Genomic DNA, 9,532 nt, shown 5'->3' on the forward strand with positions numbered 1-9,532 from the left:
CCGACAGGGTCTGGATATCCATGTTGGTTCCCACATGTTCCATGATGATCTCATCTTATGAACCACAATGTCAGGGATTCAATCAATCTCGTATGCAATTCCCTTTGCCTACCGGTATAATACTTGCCCGAGATTCGATCGTCAGTATCCCAATATCTTGTTCAATCTCGTTACCGGCAAGTCTCTTTACTCGTTCCGTAACACATCATCCCGTGGCTAACTCCTTAGTCACATTGAGCTCAGTATGATAATGGGTTACCGAGTGGGCCCAAAGATACCTCTCCGTCACACGGAGTGGCAAATCCCAGTCTCGATTCGTACAACCTAACAGACACTTTCGAAGATACCTGTAGTGCACCTTTATAATCACCCAGTTATGTTGTGATGTTTGATACACCCAAAGCACTCCTACGTTATCCGGAAGTTGCACAATCTCATGGTCTAAGGAAATGATACTTGACATTAGAAAAGCTTTAGCAGACGAACAACACGACCTAGTGCTATGCTTAGGATTGGGTCTTGTCCATCACATCATTCCCCAATGATGTGATCCGGTTATCAATGAAATCCAATGTCCGTGATCAGGAAAAGCATGATCATCTATTGATCAACGAGCTAGCCAACTAGAGGCTCACTAGGGACACATTGTGATCTATATATTCACACATGTATTATGGTTTCCGGTTAATACAATTATAGCATGAATAATAGACAATTATCATAAACTAAGAAATATAATAATAACCACTTTATTATTGCCTCTAGGGCATATTTCCAACAACCACACCTACATATATGCAAACTAAGAAGTTAATTTGAGCTCACATTGCATATAAATGAAATGAACTCCCACACAATTACTCCCAAACTAAAACCCACAAATTACTATACTTATAGAGCATTTCACGAGCTAATCTAGCAATGAGAGGTGAAAGGATAAAGTTGCTAACCTTTGTGAACACTTGGATAGATGGGATGCCCAAAATCTTGACAAACCTTGGCAAAAATGGAGAATGGGCTCGAGCAAGGGGAAGAGAGAAGAGGAGAGATAGGAGAAAACATAGAAAGGAGAGCTCTTGGGCTCGGGTTGGACGAAGCACTATGTATAGTGATATTTGTAGTCCCGGTTGGTGATACAAACCGGGAATAGAGATGGACATCTACTCCCCGTTAGTAGCACCAACCGGGACTAAAGGGGATTGCAGGGGCCAGGCCTGATGCAACCCTGCCACGACCCCGTTAGTCCCGGTTGGTAACACCAACCGAGACTAAAGGTCACAAATGAATCGGATCTAAAGCCTGGCCTATGGAACCGGGACTAGTGGTCACATTAGTCCCGATCCAAAACCAGACCGGGACTAATGCTCCAGACGAAAACCTTATTTTCTACTAGTAAAATATTTTTATAGTGTGTAAAGTTTCATCATGAAATGACACCCGTGGAAAATATGGGAAAAACAATAAAATCAATGCTCTCAAATGCGTTTGAAAATAACTTTTGGGAGCATGGATTTTGTTTTATTTTTGTCATGTTTTCCACGAATGTAATATGGTGATGAAATTTTGCAAACTAAAAAATATTGTGTTAATGTTCTAGACAAAGAAAATCCATAATTTGATGATTTCGTTTTTATTCTACTGTCGTGAGCTCGGGATTAGAACAACCGCTTCCAAAATGGGTTCCATGGAGCTCGGCGTATAGTGTGTCAACGCACCCCACAAACATGGACGACCAACGAAACAACACAAAATCAATGGTCGTCGTCAGCTCCAAGACAAAAGGACGACCATAATTTCCGAGGCCGAGGAAGCCCCTATAAGAGCGTCACCACCCTAGCACATCTCACTACCCTCTTCTTGCCTTGCCTTGGTGCGCGCCTTTCCATGTATATTTAGCCTGCGATCACCAACGAGAAACCCAACAAAATAAACCATGGCGCCAGCGAACGCACGGCTTGGTGTCCTCGTCGTGTCGGCGATGTTATCCGCCAGCTTCCTCCCGCTGGCGATGGCCTGAGGTAGGGGCATCGGCGGCCCCATCAACCCACTGGTTGCCGGCGTATGAGCGCATACACCGTTCCCCGAACTGTGCAAGGGCACGGCTGGGAAACACTTGGCCAAGTACCCGACAATCGACAATCTGGCTGTGCTTAACATGCAGGTTGACGCGTTTGCCAAGCGAACGGCGCAGGCCCGAAAGTACGTCTCCAGCGCGTCCCGCAAGGGGACACCGGCGCAGACTCAGGCGCTGAGCTTCTGCGACACCATGTACATGAACACCCAAGACACCATCGGCGCGGCGCAGCGAGCCATCAGCTTCAAAGACAAGGGCACGGCCAAGATCATGCTGCAACTCGCCGTGCAGGACTTCCAGTCGTGCGACCGGCCGTTCCAGCAGTCCGGGATACCAAACCCCATGCTCAAGTACGACGCGGAGCTCAGCCAGTTGGCCAACAACTGCATGCAACTGGCCAACATGATGTGAGACGTACGTACACTTCCATGCACGCACTCATGCATGAGATGGCCACGGCTGGCAGAAGCTAATGCAAGGATATGCAAGAACTTGAGTTTACCATTCTGTTATAACAGAAGATCGTTTACTAAAATACTTACTTGTTTTCTTGACAAATTCTTTTTGTTATTTTTACCCGCCCTGCCTTTGTTGAGTAGGTCTCGCAATGAGGAGGAGGGCCCTTTTTATTTGTTGCTATTGTCGATTGGTCTCAATTCCTTTGTTCCATTTCTTTTTATTTTGTTGACGTGGAATTTCTTCTTTATTTTTTATTTCTTATGCGTCGTTCATGATATTTTTGGACTACCGAGATATATGTAATAACTAGAGCATAGATTGTGCCGATACATTTCTACAATTATTAAATTGGCTAGTACACTGAAAAATCTTCCTTGTTTCATTTGTTGGCTGCACGGGGAAATAACTAATGTAAACATAGAACGTTCTATGCCACTCATGGCAATAATCCTTTTCTTTTTAAATGGTTGGGGGTGTGGGGGTGACATTTCCTATTTGACGCTACACGCGCCAGTTAATGTGCATTTTGTTAACTGGTGCCTGCAGCATTGTTAAATATGTCTGCTCATCTAGACGCCGGATGATGAACTTTTTTTTCAAAACTCCATGAAATGTTTTGAATATTGACGAATTTTTATAAAATTCCAACGAATATTTTTTAAACTTCATGATTTTTTTGTCTGAAAATCGATGGATCTTTAAATTCTATGAACTTTTTTGAAAATTGATGAACATATTTTTGAAAATGGATGAATTGTTTTCAAAATTTACGAATTGTTTTAAGATTTATGAACTTTTTTATGTTCAATGATTTTTTTAATGCATGAACTTTTTTTGTATTTAAGAACATTTAACTAATTGGATGAATTGTTTTTCAATTTCAATGAACTTTTTGTCAAATTGATGAACCTTTTTGTAAAGATATGAACTTTTTTTCAAATAGATGAACCTTTTTTAAAATCTGTAAACCTTTTTTGATTTCATATTTTATTTTCGTAACAAATAGAAAATCTGGGCGGTTTTTTCTTATTGTATCAACAGAAAAAAAACTGGTCAGCTCGCGAGCGTTCTAGTGGCCCGGTCCAGGCCAGCGATGCGGTAGGCGTCGCATCATTAACGCACGTGTGCAGCGCTGACTAGGAGCTTCCTGTGAGGGTGCTTCCCACTTTAATATACTAGTAGAACGTCCATGTGTTGTTATGGGTTTTTTATACACGTGTGAATACAATGTATGCACTATAGCCCTTCCATTTACTTATAAAAAACCACTATGAAAAATATAGTGTGGATCTATACAAGACCACCAACGAAAATTGAGATAAAAATTGATGATATCTTCTCATACTAATAACATGTTTAATACTTCCATCCATGCAGTATAATAACACATCACTTAGTTTTTTATTCTTTTTTTGCATATATGTGACGTATTAATGATCCTAGTAAACGAAAAAAACTGATTTATAAAGCAAGGCATTGAATACTAGCCTTGTACGTGTAATATGTGTTTTCGGCTTTGTATATAAAATTGAAAGGAATGTAACCAATCAGAGCCAGACATGTTTGACGTATTTTAATAATAGTAAAACGGAGCCCAATCCCTCTTCTCTCATGAATTAGGGATTTGTGTTCGTTAGATTTCGTTTGCTAAACGTTTTTGGCCATCCGATCTCAAGGGGAGCAACTATCGCTAGCCTTTCAGCGATCGCTCCCACGAGCCGCCACTTGGTGCGTTTACTGTCGCTCCCACGTGTCGCGTTCTCAGCGTTTTCTTCGGATTTTGTTTTTTTATTTTTTTGCACGCGTTTTCGCCTTTTTGAGGGTTTTTTTTTTTTTTTTGGTGTTACGGTTTTTCACCGGTCTTTCGTAACTTTTGGACGAAAAAAATATATTTTTTTTCACGAAAAAACGTGTTTTCTTTTTTTTTACGCGAAAAACTTATTTTTTTTAGAGGCACGGTTTTGCTTCAGCAAGAGGCACGGCTTTGCCTTCGCGAGAGGCACGGTCGTGCCTCTCGGAAAGGAAAAAAACGCATTTTCATTTTTTTGTGGGAGGCACGGTTTTGCTTTCACGAAAAGCACGATTTTGCCTTCGCGAGAGGCACGCCCGTGCCTTTCGGAAAGGAAAAAAACGTGTTTTCTGTTTTTTATGAGAGGCACGGTTTTGCTTCCGCTGTCGTGGGTATAAGTCTGACAGTAAATGTGTAGGGTACGAAAGGATGGGCAGAGCCTTAGCTACGGCGAGGTTGTATGAGTTCAAGCCCCTCTACGGTGGAGTTAATAGCCCTACGTCTCAGTGCTCTCGGAGCTTGTTGTTGAGTGGAATATGGATTAAAGTGAATTGCTAACCCTTGCACCAGTGGGGAAGGGCGGCTTATATAGAGTGCGCTGCCCTTCACAACAGTTCGGTGCACAGGGGTGGAGTAGTGGCGAATAAATGCCTACGTTACAGGTAACGTATGTCTTAAATGCTAATAAAGGCACATGGAAACGTATGACCGTTTCCCTCCAGGGGGGTTACGATGCACAGAGTGGAATCCAGTCGGTTAGTTTGATACACTCCGAATGCTCATCTCCGACTGGATGATGGAGGATTCGTCACCGACTGGATGATGGGAAGTCCTTAATTCAGTCGGAACTGACTAAGGGCCTTATCCCTTATGAAGGGTAGTCCTTGGGTAGGACTTATAGGGCAGGCCTATGACCCTACCCCAGGACTATAACCCCATCATTAGTCCCTGAATGGATTGGGGTTGGAACGACGAAGCGATGCTTGGAGTTCGGATCCGACTGGTACGGATGCGACTTTGGCGTTGTTTGCCTCGATCCATTTTACCTTCTTTGACCAACGATCCGAGTGGATGTACTTTTGAAAAGGACTGCCCGGGACCGAGTGATTCCGTGGTATCTTTTGACGTGACCAGTCAGCTGACATCGGCGGATTTTCCGGGATCCTCAAATTTCGGTTGCCGCGCGCTCAGCGGGGATGACGACATCGCAATCGAGTAGTACCTGAAGCCTCGATTCCCGCGCCTTCATCTTCTCCACTAATATCGCAGCAACCGGTCGGGGGATAAGATTCCGGGGCCACTTGCTAGTGACCCAGTCGGAACCTTATTTAAACTTCTGCGGCGAGGGTTTTTCGTTACACTCGCCGGATAACTTGCACTTGCCCCGCTTCTCTCGCCATCTCCTGCGCATCCCAAGCTCCTTCCTTCTCCTTCTGCCTCGCGGATTTGCAGCCACTGCCATGACAAAGGGGCAGACTAGCAAGCTAGAGGCGCGGAAGAAGAAGGGGAAGGCGGCGGCTCCTGCTCAGCGGCGGCAGCGAGTGCTACCGGCGGGGTGGATCTAGGGGGATTTCCTCCCCTCCACGGTGACGGAGGAGAACTTGCTGGAGTTGGTGGAGCACGGAATGATTGCGCACAAGTCGTGGAGGTTGCCGACGGAGGGCGAGACCGAGCCGGCACCCCGGGAGGGGGAGCGCGTCTTGCTGCTTAGCCACGTGCACCGAGGTTTCTCTCTGCCTCCACATCCCTTCTTCAAAGGTATAATGAACCACTTCGGGGCGCAGCTCCACCATTTTCCCCCAAATGCCATAGCTCATCTCTCTGCCTTCGTCGTGTTGTGCGAGTGTTTCATCGGCTGTCCTCCCCATTGGGGGCTTTTCAAACACATCTTCTCTTCTAGATCCCAAACCATCAAACGACTTAACCAGTAGGATGATAAAACTCACCTCCTCCAGCTCTGTGGAGGCTTAGGCTTCCAAAAGAAGAGTAAAAGTAGCTATCCCGCTCTTCAGTTGAGTGAATCTGTTAGGAACTGGCAGTCGACATGGTTCTACTGCCAGGACGTTGCTTGCCCGAACGCCACGACTGGACTGCCTCCTTTTAGCTTAGACCGACCGGCTCCGCCTAGGAAGCTCGCGCTCACGAAGGCGGAGAAAATCCAGATCCAGCCTCGGGTCAATGCGCTTGTAGAGGCCGTCCGAAGGGGAGTCACCGGCATAGATTTGCTGGAGGTTTTCCTGGGTCGGCATATCCAGCCTCTGCAAGCTCGACACCACGCCATGTGGCACTACACAGGGCCTGAGGACTTCACTCGGACTAACGTCGTGTGCGTGACCGGGGAGAAGGTGGCGTCGTGGGTCCTCAACATCACCAGCGCCTGCGAAAACCCTAGAGGAGCCCGGCGAGTGAAGGCCTTCCGCACGGACAACCCTCCTCCGAACGAAGTGAGTATAACTTGTCAAGTGCACACAACTATCTTAGATTTATCACTTTCTTGAATCACTGTCTGACGTCTGATGTTGTCGACTGTATCTTGTGTAGGAGTGGACTAACTGGTTTTCTCCTGTCTCGAACAGGAATCCGGCCGAGGAGGAGGAAGGCAGCCAGGAGGGCAGCGTGGAGAGCGTCGAGTACGTCTCCGACAGTGGGGAGACGGAGGAGGAGTCCGCAGAAGAAGAAGAGGCAGATGAGGAGCAGAACTCGCCACCTCCACCGCCAGAGCCTCGGCTAAGCGTCGTCATGAACCTGTGGCTCCTTCGTCCCCTCCAGCATCCTCGAGTGCGCCGCCAGCTGCTCCTGTGGTATCGAGTGCCTCAGTAGCCATTCCCGTGGCTCCGAGTGCTCGGAGCACAAAGAGGACCAGGGACGCTGCTGCTGAGTCTGCGGGTCAGCCCTCTAAGGTGGCCAAACCGAGTGGATCTAAGCCTCGGAAGGCTTTGCCGCGGATGAGGGTCACAGTTCCCGTCACCTCAACGTAAGTGCTTTGTTCTTCTATCTTCTTCCAGTATTCGATTGAACTCCTTCTTATTGGTCGAATGAATTTTACTCGACAGAGTTGCCACCTCTGCCACCTCTCCACAGCACGCTAGGGGGACGATCCCATGGACATGGACAACGTTGTCACATCCCAGCCAGGTGCGTCGTGGCGATTCCGAGAGTTTACGTTATTGCATCACGAATTCTGTCTTTGGCCTTGCCTTTTTCCTGTGGTCTCACGCCGTTCGGTCGGGTTTCCCTCAGGGGTGATTTATGTGGAGGAGGGCGACCATAGGAGGTCTGAGCAAGCTGCGGTGCCTGTCCTTGAGGCTGTTCCGCCGGTTACTACTCTCGCCATGGACGCGCCGCCGACTGAGACGATGCCGTCGACCGAAACGGCGCTGATCGCTGCTGAACCGATTGGAGCAGGCCTTGGGATGCCCAAGGAGCCTCCTACGATGCCAGGTCCGTCGACTGTCGAGTACAACGTCCAGCGCCTCCCGGAAGATCAGGTGGGAGCTGCCAAGGGGGCCATGGTGCAGGCGGAGCTGATGGCGGGAGAGGCCAAGAGAGCGTACGACTCCATCTCGTCTGTGTACAAGCGAAGCTTGGAACTGCGGGACGATATCCGAGTATGTGGGCTAGTAAGTATTTACTTTCCTCTTGTAACCCATTGGGTGTTTGAGCAATGCACTCGGATATAGTATGATTATTTTGAAGTGGGTTCACTCTTAGTGAACCCAGTGGGTGTAGTCCCCGAGACTTCTGTCGAGTGCTTGCACCGGCAGTTGTCTTTATACACATTTTCTTTAACTTGATGAGATCAAAAACTAATCTGTTCGAACGTTACCAGTGGGGGCACTCCGAGTGCACCTACTGGATGAGTCCCCGAGAGTAATTTTACTCAGGCCGGGTAGTAGTAACCTCATACGCTTGTTTGTTGTCATGTATCTCAATAGGGAGGACCTATTTGAGCTTCATGCTAGTGGGGTCACTCTTAGTGAACCCACTGGGTGTAGTCCCTGAGACCGCTGTCGACTGCTTGCGTCGGCAGGGGTCTGAAGAACTTAGAATTTTTATTGTTGTCCTTGTTGAATTTGTCTGATCGTCTCTTGGCGCTGACTTGCAGAAAACTTGCGAGATGGGAGCAGCGTACGAGACTGTGAGGGCTGAAAAGGTGCAGTTTGCTGGGGAACTGGATGAAGCAATGGTTGCGTTGGCTGGTATGAAGGATGTTCTGGCTGAACGAGAAAAGTCCTTGGAGGAGGCCCATGAGGCAAACAAGGCATTGGCAGCTGAAGTGGAGAAAATGGGGAAACAAAGGACCGAGCTGATGGGACAGATGAAAGTGTTGAACAGGCGGTGCATAACACAGGAAAATTACGTCAGTGACTGGGCCCGGAAGATGATAGCGCTTCTCGGTGGTAAGTTATGTTTTTCCGAGTGTTGTGGGCTGTGCATTTCATTCTGCGCTTACTGTTTGCTCGTCCTGTCTTTGCAGATTTTTGCATGGACGCTGAGGTTGAAGCAGCTGACGTTGAGCGGTCGATTCTTGCGAACGTTCCACTCGGCAAGGACGCCAATCGAGATATGCTCCGAGCGCACATTCGCCTAGGCAAAGTGGGACCTTTCATCGGTCGACTGAGAGAGGTCGTCGGCGGAATCGACAAGGAGCTTTGGCCTGAATACGAGTCTCGGCACGAGATGGAAGGCTTGATGACTCGGGTGGAGGAGGTCCCGAACCGAGTGCAGGCGTGGAAGAAGTTTGCGGCTCGCTGTGGTGCGGACGTCGCTCTGTCGCTGGTCCGAGTGCACTGCAAGGAGGCTCGCGAAGAGAAGCTGAAGGCGTTGCAAGTTGCCAACACCAAAAAGCTTCGATTCGAAGACTTCATGGAGACCTTCCTTGAGAGCGCCACTTGCATCGCCGACGGGATCGACCTTGACACATTCATGGAGCCTGCCAGTCCCAGCGCCAGTCCTGACAACGTTTAAGAAAACTTTTACCTCGGTATGCCGAGTGTTGGTTGTAAGAAACTTTGGCCACTGTTGTTGGCTGTCACATTCGTGGTTCGGTGTGGATAAGCTTGATCTACACCGAACCAACTATCTTTAGGCGAACTTTGAATTTGAATCGAATCATTTGCTCTTCTTTTGCCAAAGAGTTGTTGACACGATTTTGGCTCGCGGTTTTTGTTTGGCATTTCTTGGTGAAGCCAATGGCAAACATGCGGAGC

General features: G+C 47.7%; 1 pseudogene; it reads left to right on the forward strand.

The window, feature by feature from the left end:
* Window positions 1-1,867: 1,867 nt before the first annotated feature.
* On the forward strand, window positions 1,868-2,858 carry LOC123408363 (annotated as a pseudogene).
* The last annotated feature ends 6,674 nt before the right edge of the window (window positions 2,859-9,532 follow it).

This window comes from Hordeum vulgare, chromosome 1H, assembly GCF_904849725.1.
Source record: "Hordeum vulgare subsp. vulgare chromosome 1H, MorexV3_pseudomolecules_assembly, whole genome shotgun sequence".
Taxonomy (NCBI): Eukaryota; Viridiplantae; Streptophyta; class Magnoliopsida; order Poales; family Poaceae; genus Hordeum; species Hordeum vulgare.